Genomic DNA, 16,787 nt, shown 5'->3' with positions numbered 1-16,787 from the left:
CCCACTATTTTAACAGCGTCTCCGACTCTAATAAATTTTATTTCCACTCATTTTGTCTCATGTGTGGAAATTCTTTTCCAACCCACCCCTGGACCATGACACACACACTGTAGCCCACCAAGGCTCCTCTGCCCATGGGATTTCCCAGGCAAGAAGACTGGAGTGGGTTGCCATTTCTTTCTCCAGGGGATATTCATGACCCAGGGATCAAACCCGAGTCTCCTGCATTGGCAGGGGATTTCTTTTTTTTTTAATTTATCTATTTATATTTGGACGTGCTGGGTCTTGTTGTGCGGGCTTTTCTCTAGTTGTAGTGAGTGGAGGCTACTCTTCATTGTGGTGCTTGGGTTTCTCATTGCTTTGGCTTCTCGTTGTGGAGCATGGGGTCTAGGGTGCATGGGCTTCAGTTGTTGCAGCTCCTGGGCTCTAGAGTACAGGTTCAATGGTTGTGGTTCACGGGCTTAGTTGCTCTGAGGCATGTGGGATCTTCCTGGACCAGGGATTGAACCTATGTCTCTTGCATTGGCAGGCGAATTTTTTAACCATTGAGCCACCTGTAAAGCCCAGAGCACATCACTTTCTTACTTAAAAACCCTTCAGTGAATCTCATTATGCATGTGCATGTGCTAAGTCGCTTCAGTTGTGTCTGACTCTTTGAGACCCTATGGACTACAGCCCACCAGGCTCCTTTGTCTATAGGATTCTCCAGGCTAGGATATGGGAATTGCCAATATCTGGGGTGTCATGCCCTCCTCCAGGGGATCTTCCTGACCCAGGAACTTCTTATGTCTCTTGCTGTTACAGGGAGGAAACCAACTCTGCCTCCATGTTAGAAACTGTTTCTTTGACTTGCTTTTCATTGCTTTTGTTATCATAATCATATTACTGGCTTGCCTGGAGGACTCTGTCCCTCTACTTGACTGTAAACTAAAGTGCCTTTGCTCAGCTAGTGGAGAGATAGTTTGTCCCTGCCCACCTGTGAACAGAAGAAATTAACACATCCCTTCCAAAGGCTGGCCATTCCCTGGGAGATGTTTTGCAAGACTGGAGACCCTTTCACTTTACTTCCCCACTGCCTCTCCCTCTCTATTCTGCCTTTTGACTTTAGTTTCTCATTGCTTCTTTCTCTCTGATCTATAAGAGAACCTGGCATCCAGACGCCCCAAAGATGGTTATTTTGAGGCACTAGCCTGCCATCTTTTCAGTCAGCTGCTTTCTGAATAAAGTTATTTTCCTTGCCTCAGTCCTGCAGTGAGCAGAGAGCTTGGATTCATTACACTGTCTTGGCAGGTGGGTTCTCTACCACTAGCACTGTAACTGGGAAGGGTTAACTTTGAATTCATGCTGGATCTGCTTCTGTGACTTTAACCCTCATCCTGTGGCTTTTTTTTTTCTTTTTTAATGGTAGGCATACAGAACAGCCTCCCACAGGGAGACAGCCTGAGCTGCCCACCTGTAAAGGACTGTAAGGAAGTGAAAACTAACACGTTACCCTGCCCGAGGCTTGCAATTCTAGGGGACATTTGCAAGAATTGAATAGTCTTTTTATGTTGTTTCCTCAACCTGCCCCAATTATAAGAACCTGGCATGCGGGCCCTGACAAGATGGTTATTTTGAGGCTCTAGCCTGCCGTCTTCTGGGTCAGCCAGTTCCAGAATAAAGTCCCTTCCTGATCCCAACACCTCATCTTGGATTTATTGACTTATCTTGCAGTGAGCAGTGCCAGCTTGGACTCGACCACAGCGCCACCTGGGAAGCCCAATCTCATTGTTCAGTTTAGTTCAGTCACTCAGTCGTGTCCGACTCTTTGCAATCCCATGGACTGCAGCACGCCAGGCTTCCCTGTCCCGGAACTTGCTCAAACTCATGTCCATCAAGTCGGTGATGCCATCCAACCATCTCATCCTCTGCTGTCCCCTTCTCCTCCTGCCTTCTATATATATATAAATATCTATAAAATGAAAGTCACTCAGTCGTGTCAGACTCTGTGATCCCGTGGACTATACAGTCCATGGAATTCTCAGGCCAGAATACTGGAGTGTGTAGCCTCTCCCTTCTCCAGGGGGTCTTCCCAACCCAGGGATTGAACCCAGGTCTCCTGCATTGCAAGCGGATTCTTTACCAGCTGAGCAACCAGGGAAATCAAAGAATACCAGAGTGGGTAGCCTATCCTTTCTGCTGTGGATCTTCCCAACCCAGGAATGAACCGGGGTCTCCTGCATTGCATGTGGATTCTTTACCAAGTGAGTTATCTATCTGTCTATGGGCTTCCCTCATAGCTCAGTTGGATAAACATTTACTTAATGAATACATGAGTGAAGGAATGAATAAACATTTTCTTGTAGCATGATATGAGAAATACAAGGAAGAGGAAGGAATGAAATAACCTGGCTTTGCAAAACTGAGGGATCATTAGGCAATGAGGAGAAATAAGATGGAAAACTGAAACCTCCCAGGTCAGCCATCTGGAGACTCCACCAGCATCACCAGGAAAAAATGGAGGCAGGTAACCTTTGGGGATGGAGGGTCGTTTCAAGTGTTCATGAGACTGTGGGTTAGTCATTAGCCACTAGGTCCATTGGTATCTGAGTCAACAGATCTTCACTGGAATCAGGACAGTACCAGGGTCAAGATTCTGGAGCCAGATGACTAAAGTTCAGATTATGATTCTAACCACTGCCATCTGTGTGATCTTGGGAAAGTTGCTTGACTTCTCTGTGCCTCTGTTTACTCATCTGTCAACTAGGATAATAGGATTGTGGCATGGATTAAAGAAGATAATATGAGTGAAGTGTTTAGCATGGTGACTGACAGAGAGTAATCTTTGTGAAAGTACTTTTCATTTTTATTAATTAAATGAATAGATGAATGAGCTCTTCTAATACTAGGAGGTGCAGAGAGGGTTTCACAAAGGACCTAGGAGATAGCTCATTTGGGACAACATTCTGGACTCAACCATCTACCTTTGCTCTGTTCATTGAATGCTTCCATTGTCCTAACTGGAGAATCTCACTGGATGGGCTTGCTGCCAGGTGTATGGGGCACATCTATTGGGTGTGCTAAGCAACCCGAGGGACACCTGAGGAAGCTTTACTGTGTCAGACCTAAATATGGAGGATTTTGGCTCCAACTTGGGTCTTAGGTGAAATTTATTAGGGTGATGGATGGGGGTGTGGTCAGTCCCATTCTGACTTTTAATTGGCTCACCTCTTTCTTGTCAATATACTCCTAGTATGTATTACATTGTTTGAGCATTGGAATTGGTGCATACTACTGCCTGTTTCTCAGCCTGCCAACTTCTCATTTTCATCACTCATCTGGTAGCTCAACAGCAAAGAATCCACCTGCAATGCAGGAGCCACAGGAGATGCAGGTTCAAATCCCTGGGTCAGGAAGATCCCCTGGAGGAGGAAATGGCAACCCACTCCAGTATTCTTGGCTGAAAAATCCCATGGACAGAGGAGCCTGTGAGTCCTAAGAGTCGTAAAGAGTAGAATATGACTGAGTGACCACGCACACACACACACACACACACACACACATTGTGTAAAACACAGAAAAATATGATGAAGAGAATAAGAATCATCTGTAATTTTACTATCCAGAGATAACTACTCTGAACATGTCTTGATTTCACTCTAGTCATTCATTTCTCTTTTTCCCCCTCCCCACATAAAATTACAGGTATATGCATCACCCAACATGTTAAAGCTCCAGTATTTCTAACTCAGGCCAGTGGGGAATAATATTTGTCAAATTAGCTCTCTGATTTTTATAATGAAGAACACTTTACAGAAATTCCTTTTTGTAGCCATCTTTGGTGGGACCAAAGATATTCTATATAATAAGTCCTACAAAGTGGGGAACAGAATTCTGCCCTGTATTAAACAGAATGAAATTGCAGACTATATGAAAAAGGAAGACCTTTAAAAAAAAACTTTAAAAACTTCTGGCTTTTCTTTCCTTTGCTATTACATGGAGATGCCCTTCACTCTGAAGTCTTGGCAGGTAATTATCAGAGACCCTTTTTTAGGTTCCCCGATGTCTTCCCTTCTGGGGCACCAGGTTCTACTTTTAGTAGGTGCCCCCTTTCTCTTGGAGATAATCACATCAATTGGTCTCTTGTTCCAGGGGGATATGACCTAGAATCAGTTTTGTCTTTTAGAAATGAGGTCGCTTTCCTGGGGGAGGTGTCAGAAGACTGTGGGAAGCCCTAGACTGGGAGAGGAGGTTCTTCCTGGTTTTTCCGGTCACCTCCTGCAGAGGTAGTGACCGTGTTGGTCAGTGAGGGATAAACACTGGTCTGTATGTCTCTAGCCCCTGTCAGTTCTCTGAAATGGTTTGGGCAAAGGTTATCAATGTCCTCCTGCAATGGACCAATTCCTAGTTTCTTTTCCATCCCATGTAACTTGACCTGTAGGTAGTATTTGAAATTATCAGCTGCCTGAAACTTGAATATCCTCTCCTACACTCTTTCTCACTCTTCCTTTTTGCCTGTAGTCTTGGTCCTTCACTGGCTGGTTGTCTGCCATCCACCCTCAAACAGTCAGGTTGTTTAGGTGCTTTAGGCAGTCTTAGGGATGGCTCCCTGTGGTCTCCACCTCTGATCTTCATGCCCTGTGTAATACCCTCTTTTGAATGTGGGCTGAACCTAGAGATTCACTTCTAACCAGCAGAAGATTGATAGGATGTCCTTTCTGAGATTAGGTTATAAAGAAATCATGGCTTCTGTCTTGCTCACTCTTTTAGAAAAGAAGATGCCACATGGCAAGGAACTGAGAAGACTTCTGGTTATCAGCCACTAAGGACTTAAGACCCTCAGTCCAGTACTCATGAAGAACTGAATCTTGCCAATGATTGCAGGAGTGAGCTTGGAAGCATATCCTACCCCAGTCTAGACTTGGGACTAGGTAGCTGCCATGGCTGACATCTTGTATACAGTCTGGTCAAAGACCTTGAGCCAGAAGACCAAGCCAAGCTCTGCCCAGATTCCTGACTCTTAGAAACCCATGTAATAGATGCGTTGTTTTAAAGTTTTAAGCTGCTAAGTTTTGGGTTAATTTATTATGCAGCAACCATGCGAAATGCCAGGCTGGATGAAGCTCAAGCTGGAATCAAGATGGCCAGGAGAAATATCAACAACCTTAGATAGGCAGATGAGATACAGCTTCCCTGGTAGCTCAGCTGGTAAAGAATCTGCCTGCAATGCAGGAGATCCTGTTTCAATTCCTAGGTTGGGAAGATCCCCTGGAGAAAGGATAGGCTACCCACTCAAGTATTCATGGGATTCCCTGGTGGCTCAGAAGGTAAAGAATTCACCTGCAATTTGGGAGACCTGGGTTCAGTCCGTGGGTTGGGAAGATCCCCTGGAGGAGGGCATGGCAACCCATTCCAGTATTCTTGCTTAGAGAACCCCCATGGAAAGAGAAGCCTGGCTACAGTCCATGGGATCGCAAAGAGTCAAACATGATGGAGCGACTAAGCACACAAGCATAGATACGGAGATGATACCATCGTAAAGGCAGAAAGTGAAGAGGAACTAAAGAGCCTCTTGATGAAAGTGAAAGAAGAGAGTGGAAAGCTGGCTTAAAACTCAACATTTAAAAAACTACAGATCATGGCATCTGGTCCCATCACTTCATGGCAAATAGATGGGGAAACAATGGAAACAGTGGCAGATTTTATTTCCTTACACTCCAAAATCACTGTGGATGGTGCTGCAGCCATGAAATTAAAAGACACTTGCACCTTGGAAAGAAAGCTATGACAACTCTACACAGCGTATTAAAAAGCAGAGACATCACTTTGCTGATAGAAGTCTGTATAGTCAAAGCTATGGTTTTTCCAGTAGTCATGTATGGAAGTGAGAGCTGGACCATTAAGAAGGCTGAGTGCCAAAGAATTGATGCTTTTGCACTGTGGTGTTGGGGGAAACTCTTGAGTCCCCTTGGACTGCAGGGAGACCACACCAGTTAATCGTAAAGGAAATCAACCCTGAATATTCATTGGAAGGACTGATGCTGAAGGTGAAGCTCCAATACTTTGGCCACCTGATGCAAAGAGGTCTTTTTCACTGGAAAAGATCCTGATGCTAGGAGAGGTTGAGGGCAGGAGGAGAAGGGGACAACAGAGGATGAGATGGTTGGATGGCATCACTGACTCAATGGACATGAGTTTGAGCAAACTCTGGGAGATAGTATAGGACAGGGAAGTCTGGCATGCTGCAGTCCTTGAGGGGTCACAAAGGTCGGACATGACTGAGCTACTGAACAATATTAGATTTCCATCATCCATTCTCCTTCAACTTCTCCATGACCCTCTCCCTAGAAAATCTCATCCACATTAGTGGATTTGAGTATCACTTGTTCGGTTAGGATGCCTGTGACTTTAAGACCAATCGGTAGGTTTAGTGAGATGAGTCTCAAGTATAGGATAGCATCCACATTTCTTACCATGATCTACAGAACAGGAGTTGGTGATGGACAGGGAAGCCTGGCATGCTGCAGTCTATGGGGCTGCAAAAAGTCGGACATGACTGAGTGACTGAACTGAACTGAATAGAAAAGAATTCCAGTTACAACCTGGTGACCTCTGTCCACCTTTCCTTTCCCATATGCCATCACTTCATCTTTGGCTCATGAAGGATCAGCTATGCTGTGTTCAGATTCATCAAGCTTATTTAATCTCATGGTCTCTGCAGTCGCATTCACCCTCTCTGGAATATTCTTCCCTCTCTGAGATGTTTCTCGCCTGCATTTTTATATGGTTTAATCCTTCTCATCCTTTAGATCTCTGCCCAAGTATTATCTCCTAAAGGGTCTTTCCTTGACCATCTGACGAATCACATTGCATGTTTTACTGCATCTCTCCTGCATCAGTTTGTGATTTTCTCAACTCCGTTCCTAAATACCAGGTCCTTGGCTGGGACCTCTCCTGTCCTTTGTTGTTGTTATTTAGTCACTCAGTTGTGTCTGACTCTTTTGCAACCCCATCATCTACCAGGAGCTCACCTGTTTTAGTCATCACTGAATCCCTGATACATAGCCCAGTTCCTAGTGCAAAGCAGGTTCTTAATATTTGTTTGTTGAATGACTGAATGACTGTGGCCCTACCATACCTGGACATAGTCCATGTGTGGACGAACAAAGGACTTTCTGGTGCTTCTGCCATGGGTATGCCTGTTTTGGCTGCTCAACATCGAAGCACCCTTCTTATTTTTTTAAAAAAATATTTATTTTTATTTATTTGGCTGCACTGGGTCTTAGTTGTAGCATGTGAACTCTTGATTACAACAGGTGGGATCTAGTATCCTGACCAGGGATTGAACCTGGGCACCTGCATTGAGAGTTTGGAGTCTTAGCCACTGGACCACCAGGGAAGTCCTAAGCATCTTTCTTTTGAGGGAACCCAAATTAGGTGGTAGGTAGGACAGATGAAGGACCTTGCCCACTGTGGTGGGTTGAAGTGTGTCTCCCCCGAAAGTTATGTTGAAACTCAGACTCTTAGTACCTATGAATATGACTTGATTTGGAAATAGGGTCTTTGAAGATATAAACAGTTGACATGAGGTTATATTGGAGTAGGGTGGGGATGTTATACTGGAGTAGGATGGGCCTTTAATCTAATGACTGATACCCTCATAAGAAGGCTATGTGAAGAGACAGAGACATAGAGAGGTAAGATGGCTATGTGTAGAAAGAGGCATGGACTGGAGTGATGCCTACAAGTTGAGGAATGCCAAAGCTTACTGGAGGGCTTCCCTGATGGCTCAGTGGTAAATAATCCACCTGCCAATTCAGGACACACAAGTTCAATCCCTGGGCCGGGAAGATGGAGAAGGAAGAAGGAAGCCACTCCAGTATTCTTGCTTGGGAATCCCATGAACAAGAGGAGCCTGGCAGGCAACAAACCGTAGGGGTCGCAAAGAGTTGGACACAACTTAGCAACTGAACGAGAACAATAACAAGGCTTGTTGGCAACCGTTAGAAGCCGGAAGAGGCAAGGAAGTTCCTCCCCAGACCCTTTGTAGGGAGCATGACCCTGCCAACCTTTTGGTTCAGAATTCTGGGCTTCAGAACTGTGAGAGAGTAAATTCCTATTCTTTTAAACCACCCCGTTTGTGATAATTTGTTATGGTAGCCCTAGAAGACTCGCATAATGATATCTGTCCCTTTAAGTCTGGGGTCCCCTGCCTACTGCTGCCTGTCTCTATGTAACATTTCCTATCCTTGTGCTCACTGGAAGGGAATCTGCCTGCCAATGCGGGAGTCACGGGAGACAAAGGCTCGATCCTTAAGTTGGGAAGATCCCCTGGAGGAAGAAATGGCAACCCACTCTAGTATTCTTGCCTGGGAAATCCCATGGACAGAGGAGCCCTGTAGGCTACAGCTCATGAGGTTTTGGACACGATTTAGTGACCACACACATGCACACACAAAACATACACAGCATGACATGTACCATCTTCACCATTTTTAAGTGTACAGTTCAGTGGCATAAGCACATTCACACTGTTGTGCAACTGTCACCACCATCCATCTCCAGAACTGACTCACCTTCCCAAACTGAAACTGTCCCCATTAAACATGAACTCCGTATCCTCCTCCCCCGAGCCCCTGGCCCCCACTCTACTACTCTGTCTTTATGAATCTGACTGCTCTAGGGACTTCATATAAGTGGAATCATCAAATACTTGTTCTTTTGTCTCTGACTTATTTCACTTAGCATAATGTCCTCAAGGTCCATCCACATTAACACATAGGCATGATTCTAATTGTGAACTAGGAAAAATATCCCCACTTTGAAAGTAATCCACCAACATTTTAATGGTGAGTATGAAGAGGATTTGGTGATTTTTTTTGTTTCCTTCTACCCTTTCTGCATTCCCCCAGTTTTTCTACAATGAATATGCATTATCTTGACAATAAAAACGTCTTTAAAAAATTTACCCTCTGTTTATCTCTCCCTTTCTGGGGCTCCAAAATCACTGTGGATGGTGACTGCAGCCATGAAATCAAAAGACACTTGCTCTGTGGAAGGAAAGCTGTGACATACCCAGTGGAAGTGAAAGTCGCTCAATCATGTCTGACTCTTTGCGACCCCATGGACTATATAGCCCGTGGAATTCTCCAGGCCAGAATACTGGAGTGGGTAGCCTTTCCCTTCTCCAGAAGATCTTCCTGACCCAGGAATCAAACTGGGGCCTTCTGCATTGCAGACGGATTCTTTACCAACTGAGCTAATGACAAACCTAGACAGCACATTAAAAAGCAGAGACATCACTTTGCTGACAAAGGTCTGTATAGTCAAAGCTGTGGTTTTTCCAGTAGTCATATATGGATGTGAGTTAGGCTGAGTGTTGAAAAATAGATGCTTTCAAATTATGGTGCTAGAGAAGACTCTTGAGAGTCCCTTGAACTGCAAGGAGATCAAACCAGTCAATCCTAAAGGAAATCAACCCTTAATATTCATTGGAAAGACTGATGCTGAAGCTCCAATACTTTGGCCAGCTGATGTGAGTAGCCGACCCATTGGAAAAAACCCTGATGCTGGAAAAGATTGAAGGCAAAAAGAGAAGGGGGCAACAAAGGATGAGATGGTTAGATGGCATCATTGACTCAACAGACATGAATTTGAGCAAACTCTGGGTGATAGTGGAGGATACAGGAGCCTGGCATGCTGCAGTCCATGGGGTGGCAATGAGTCAGACATGACTCAGTGACTGAACAATAGCAACAATTCTGCTAGGGCTCCCCGGTTCCTGGATATACTACTAAAGGTAGTACTAACTTCAGTCTGTTCATTGCCCATTTATTTTTCTGTCGCCTCTTCTAAATACCTGTCTGAACAAGTCTCAGCAGAATGCAAATATACAACTGGACAAGTTGAGGAGAGACTGGTGAAGGTGTGGGAGGAGGGCTAGGAACCCATATGGGATGGCACACTATCAAAGTTAGTCGCACCTGGGAGAAGTTATCCATACCTGGAAGAACATTCTGGAGAGGAGGGAACAATTATGTCTAGAATTTGGAAAGAGCCACCTGCCTGGACCTGGGTTCTACAGTCTGGGGGCACAGACATCTGCAGTGAGCACGTGGGGACGGACCTGAGGGAAAAACTACTGAGATCTCACTCTCCAACCCCTGTCCTCCTTCAAGGGGCTCCCTTTGCCTGAGCCCAACAAGAAGTCTCAGGTGGCACTAGTGGTAAAGAACCTGCTTGCCAATGTAGGAGATGTAAGAGACACGGGTTCGATCTCTGGGTTGGGAAAATGCCCTGGAGGAGGGCACAGCAACCCACTCTAGTATTCTTGCCTGGAGAATCTTATTGACAGAGGCGCCTGGTGGGCTACAGCCCGTAGAATTGCAAAGAGTTGGACATGACTGAAGCTGCTGAGCATGCAACCTGAAGTCGGAGAGCAAAGGAACCTGTATGTATGATCCATGAGGGTCAGTGTCCTGAGACCAGAATTAGAGGAGGATGGAGAGTGTCTCAGGAGGCTGTATGGAAGTTGCATGGTGCCACTTCTCACTGAGCCTGAGGTCTGAGCGCAGGGCTGGGCTTCCTCACCCAGTACAATGCTGGGCACCAAACAGGTGTTCACTGGACTTCCTGGTGGTCCAGTGGCTAAGATGCCACACTTCCAAAGCAGGGGCCTGGCTTTGATCCCTGGTCAGGGAACTAGATCTCACATGCCACAACTAAGAGTTTGCATTGCATTCTGTATGCTGTAACAAAGATCGAAGATCTGGGTGCTGCAACTAAGACCCAGCATAGCCAAATAAATAAATAAGTAAAAATAAATATTAAAACAAACAAAATAAAACCCCCAAAGGTGTTCATCAGTGTTGAATAAATAATCATGATCTACACGGAGACTGACTTTTTAATTGTAAAACACACAAGTTTTACCATTGTAACCACTTTTTCCATTTTTATTGACATATAATTGACATATAAGATTGTAGAAGTTTTGCCTTCCCAGGTGGCACAGTGATAAAGAATCTGCCTGCTAATGCAGGAGATGCAAAAGATGTGGGTTTGATCCCATGGACAGAGGAGCCTGGTGGGCTACAGTTAATGGGGTTGTAAAGAGTGGGACAGGACTGCACATGCGTGTGTGCATGCGCATGTGCGCGCACACACACACACACACACACACTGTAGAAGTTTAAGGTGGACAATGTGATTTGATAAATATACATATTGATTTGATACATATATTTGTTGCAAAATGATTTCCACCATAGCCGTTGTAACCATTTTAAAGGCATAAGTTAGTGATAAGTACACTCATGTTTTTTGTAGCTATCACCACTATTTAGTTCCAAAATTTTTTCGTCATCCCGAAAGGAAACCCCATACCCATAAAGCAATCACTCCCCATCCCCTTCTTGTTCCAGCTCCTGGTAACCACTAGTCTGCTTTCTTTCTCTATAGATTTACCTATTCTGAATATCTCTTATTATTATTTATTTGACTGCGCTGGGTCTTAGTTGTGGCATGTGGGATCTAGCTCCCTAACAAGGGATGGAACCTGGGCCTCCAGCGTTGGGGACATAGAATCTTACCCACTGGACCACCAGGGAAGTCCCAGATTTACCTACTATGAATATCTTGTGTGAAAGTGTTAGTTGCTCAGTCGTGTCCGACTCTGCGACTCCATGGACTGTAGCTCACCAGGTTCCTCTATTTGTTGGATTCTCCAGGCTAGAATACTGGAGTGGGTTGCCGTGTCCTTCTCCAGGGTATCTTTCTGACCCAGGGACTGAACCCAGGTCTCCCAGATTTCAGGCAGAGTCTTTACCGTTTGAGCTACATGGGAAGCCAGATATCTTACGTAAATATAAATGTTGACTGAATTTTGGAGGTAGGTAACTTATCCCTTCATCTCTGACTTTTTTCTTTGCTCCCCTGAAATTCTGCTTGTGGTTGCAGACACTTGGCTTGCCGAGCAGGCCACTCTGGTAAGGAGGGTGGGGTTGAAGGAGGGGGGCGCCTGGCCTTCCTCTTCCCCCTCCCAAGCTGCCAGCCGTAATGAAACACTCCCTCTCCCTTAATGACTCTGGGGGCTTCGGGGATGCCGCAGGCTAGCTCTGCCCTAATTAATTCATAGGGAGTGAGTGCTTCCTGCAGAGTAATTAGCCTCAATTCCTCCATCTCATGCTCCTTGTGGCTCAGTCCCTGCTCAGGCCCCATCTCACCACTGGAGCAATCGTCTGGGACAACCTGGGGATGCTCTGTTTGGGTTGGCCTGGCTTCCTAGTGTTGGGGCCAGAGCTGGATACTCCGGTCAGGGTGGACCTGGGGTGGGCTCAAACTCTGGCTGCACCATTTATTAACAATTCAGCCTGTGACTTAACTTCTTTGAGCCCACTTTCCCACTATAAATGGGAGCCAACAGACTTTCCCTTCTTGAAAGAATGAAAGAGGGACTTCCCTGGGGATCCAGGGCTAAGACTCTGTGCTCCCAATGCAGAGGGCCAGGGGTTTGATCCCTGGTCAGGGATCTAGATCCTGTATGCTGAAACTAAAGATCCTGAGTGCTGCAACTAAGACCTGGAGCGCGCACGCGTGCACACACACACACACACATGAAAAAAAGATGGAAGAGATACTCACAGGGACAGGGCAAGAATGAGGAAAATAAGGCACTTGTCTGTGAAATGTTGTGTGTTTGCATGCTCAGTTGCTCAGTTGTGTCCGACTATTTTTGACCTCATGGACTGTAGCCCACCAGGGTCCTCTGTCCGTGGAATTTTCCAGGCAAGAATACTGGAGTGGGGTGCCATTTTCTTCTTAGGGGATCCTCCCCACCAGGGATCAAACCTCGTCTCTTGCATCTCCTGTATTGGCAGGTGGATTCTTTACCACTGAAACACCTGGGAAGTCCAACTTGTTAGGGGGATCCAAGAAAACCTCTGTAATTAAGAAAAATCATATCAGAATATTATTACTGGAATATTAACTTTGAGAAGTGATAGATATGTTTATGGCCCTGATGGTGGTGATAGTTTCACGGGTCTCTGTTGATGTTGTTTAGTTCAGATTTTTCCCTCTTGTTATACCTCAATAAAATAGTTAAGAGAAATGAACAGGGCAATGAGACACAAAAGGAGTCTGTGTGTATCTGTAACTTTGAAATAGGGAAATAAGTCAGATTTTTTTCTTTAAAAATCATTCTTTGAAAATCTAAAAAGAGTAGATATATGTATATGTATAATTGATTATTTTTGCTGTACGTCTGAAACTAATACAACATTGTAAATCAGCTACTTTCCAATAAAATAATTAAAAAAATTTTTTAAATAATTAAAAAATTATTCTTTGAAGATATGGTTATGTTATCTTTTCCCCATTCAGAGATAATAGGGATGTTCTCTGACAGAAAAGATAAATAATATTCCAATTTTAATAATTAAAAAGTCACACAGGGACTTACCTGGTGGTCCAGTGGTTAAGACTCTGCACTCCCAATGCAGCGGGCCCAGTTTCAATCTCTGGTCAGGGAGCTAGATCCTGCATGCCACAAGTAAGAGCCTGCATGCCTTAACTAAAGATCTCATGTGCTGTGACTAAAACTGGGTGCAGTAAAAAAAAAAAAAGTCACACAAAATTAATGCAAAAATCCATGGTAAGCAAAATATCAAAATGTTTATTTTAAAGACAGAATCAGGAAGAGTGTTAAGTTGAGCTATATGGAAGTCTGAAGCACAAGGAAAAATCAGGAATTCTGATCTTGTCTTTATTTGAAATGCTGATAACTTGTTCATTGTGGAATTTTTGCATTAATTTTATTTTAAAAAACACTTCATTTAATACTCTTGAGTTTTTCTGGGCATTTCTTTACTTTTCCTTAAATTAAGGTGAAATTCAAACAACATGAAGTTAACCATTTGAAAGAGTACAGTTCAACTGCTCAGCCATAAAGAGGGATGAAATAATGCCATTTGCAATATTATTTGGCTGCAACTAAAGATTATCATACTAAGTAAAATAAGTTAGGAAGAGAAAGCCTACATTTTCACAGAAGTGAAAGAAAGAGTCTGTAGCATCAAGGAAAACTGTTTGTTGTCCATGATAAAATCTGGACTTTTAAGGGAAAATTAGAATTTTGAAAAACTTGTATTTACTACTGTAATCTTGACAGCTTGCCAACATTTAAAGACTTTTCTGATGAGATTGGTAGTCATATTAACAAATGTTACTTTTTGATACTGAATAATGAAATGTGTTAATACTTGGATGATCTGTGTAATTCAGGTGTCTCGTGAATGATGTTTCAAAATCATCCATAGGTAAAAAGATGCACTCCATGGATTGTAATGTTAATAGAATAGTAAAGGTTCAGTGATACTTTCAGATTCTGCTTTGCAACTATCCTTTAAAACATGTCAAGCCTCGGTACAGTCTCAAAGAATAGGCATAATAACCTAAAAAGCTGATTAAAATACTCCTATCTTTTCCAACTGTCTGGGTGTTTCTGCTTAGAGACACATTATTTGATACATATTGTTGATTCATTAACATTGCTTTCACAGCCAACAGCACTGTAACTCACGCTTGAATGAAGTTTATCTAACACATAGATTTTCTCCATGAAGCACAACATAGTCTTCTTGTGCTAAAGAACATTAGACAGCACTTTTGCACTAGGCCTGGGGCCCTTCCAAACAGCAAAATCAACAAAAAGCACAAAAATTTGAAAAATGCAGCACTAAACAGATTGTAGAAAGGACATTTGTTATGGTATGACACTTGAAACAAGAAGGTAGAGGGTTGCCTTGTTTAACTGTAGCTGTATGTTTGACCTCAGCATGTTAACCAGTTCAAATTTTTCATCACTCCGTGCATGACCATGAAACTGCCATGGATATTGAATTTAGGGTACATAAAATTTTTAGCAGGTCGGTTAATTTACAAATATGGAATTCTTACACAAGGAGGGTCAACTGTGTCAACTGTATGAGAATCTTGCTTTCTTTTCTTTTTTTTTTTTTAAAGGTTTTTAAAATAACATTTATTTCTTAAAAGTTAACATGTGTATAATAGGAAACCAAAAAAACACAAGAAGCAAAAAACAGTCATTCACAGTCACAGGCTTGTTTGATGTGTCCTGCTAAATCTCATTTGTGTGTTTTCACAACTAAGCATCCATTATTATGTAATTGAGATCATGCAGTTATGTATCATGCTGTTTCACACATCATGAATATTTATCATTTCAAAGTCTCAAAACCATGAGCATTTGATAACCAAGAACACACTATACCAACTCAATCTGGAAGGAAAAAAATGTCATCCTTCCTTTCTTGGTGACAAAAATTTCAGAAAAGACAAAAATGGCAACAAGCCTCTAGATAGATATTGGCAGAGTTATGATCAAAATATTGGTGGTGGTGGTTTAGTCACTAAGTTGTGTCCGACTCTTGTGACCCCAAAGACTGTAGCCTGGCAGGCTGCTCTGTCCATGATATTCTCCAGGTGAGAATACTGGATTGGGTTGCTACTTCCTTCTCCAGGGTATCTTCCCAACCCAGGAATCAAATCTGGGTCTCCTGCTCTGCAGGAAGATTCTTTACCCACTGAGCTTCAAGGGAAGCCCTTGTACAATACTACATTCCCTTAATGTTCAATTAAAAATGAGACATAAAGTGGCTGAGTACACAAAGTATAATGCTTGCTTTGTTTTTTATTAAGCTAGACATTAAAGCAATTTGTGAAACTGTAAAATATTGCTACTCTCATAGCTTTTTCCTTGTTTTGGAAAATATAGTTATTTTTCATAAAAATCTGCTATTTATGTTAACATGTAATGAGCTTATTTTTATCCTAAAATGAATATTTAAGTACATTCAGTTTTAATTTCCAACACAGTGAAGATTAGTAAGTATAACATATAGACAAGAACTCTTTGGAATCCTCCATAATTTTTTTTAGTTCTTTTTTTAATAAAGGTTTTTTTTTTTTTTTTTTTAATGTGGACCATTTTTAAAGTCTTTGTTTGGATGTGTTACTATACTGCTTCTGTTTTATGTTTTGGTGTTTTGGCCACTAGGCATGTGGGATCTTAACTCCCCAACCATGTGATGGAACCTGTACCCCCTTCACTGGAAAGCAAAGTCTTAACCATTGGACCACCTCCAGGGGTCTCCAGGGATGTCCTCCTCTCCATGATCTTTTTAATCAGTTGACAAAATTTCTTAGGATAGTTTTAGATTTACAGAAAAACTGAAAAGAGTGCAGCTCCTGCTGCTGCTGCTAAGTCGCTTCAGTCATGTCCGACTCTGTGTGACCCTATGGACAGCAGCCCACCAGGCTCCTCTGTCCACAGCATTCTCTAGGCAAGAATACTGGAGTGGGTTGCCACTTCCTTCTCCTAAAAGAGTGCAGAGAATTTCCATATCCTCTCATCCCCACCCCCCAAATTTCCCCTATTATTATTCGCCTATTATTAGTATCTCTCAGGTGGCTCAGTGGTAAAGAATCCACCTGCCAATGCAGGAGACCTGTATTCAATCCCTAAGTCCGGAAGATCCCACAGAGAAGGAAATGGCAACTCATTCCAGTATTCTTGCCTGGGAAATCCCACAAACAGAGGAGCCTGGAGGGCTACAGTCCAAAGGGTCAAAAAGAATCAGACATGACTGAGCCACTGAGCACACAGGTGTGAAAGTGGGCTTCCTTGGTGGCTCGGTAGTAAACAATTCGCCTGCTAATGCAGGAGATGTGGATTCCATCCCTGGGCCAGGGAAGATCCCCTGAAGAAGGAAATGGCAGTCCACTCC

This window comes from Bos indicus x Bos taurus, chromosome 7 (genome assembly GCF_003369695.1).
Source record: "Bos indicus x Bos taurus breed Angus x Brahman F1 hybrid chromosome 7, Bos_hybrid_MaternalHap_v2.0, whole genome shotgun sequence".
NCBI classification, from domain to species: domain Eukaryota; kingdom Metazoa; phylum Chordata; class Mammalia; order Artiodactyla; family Bovidae; genus Bos; species Bos indicus x Bos taurus.
Note: the sequence above shows the minus strand (reverse complement) of the source record.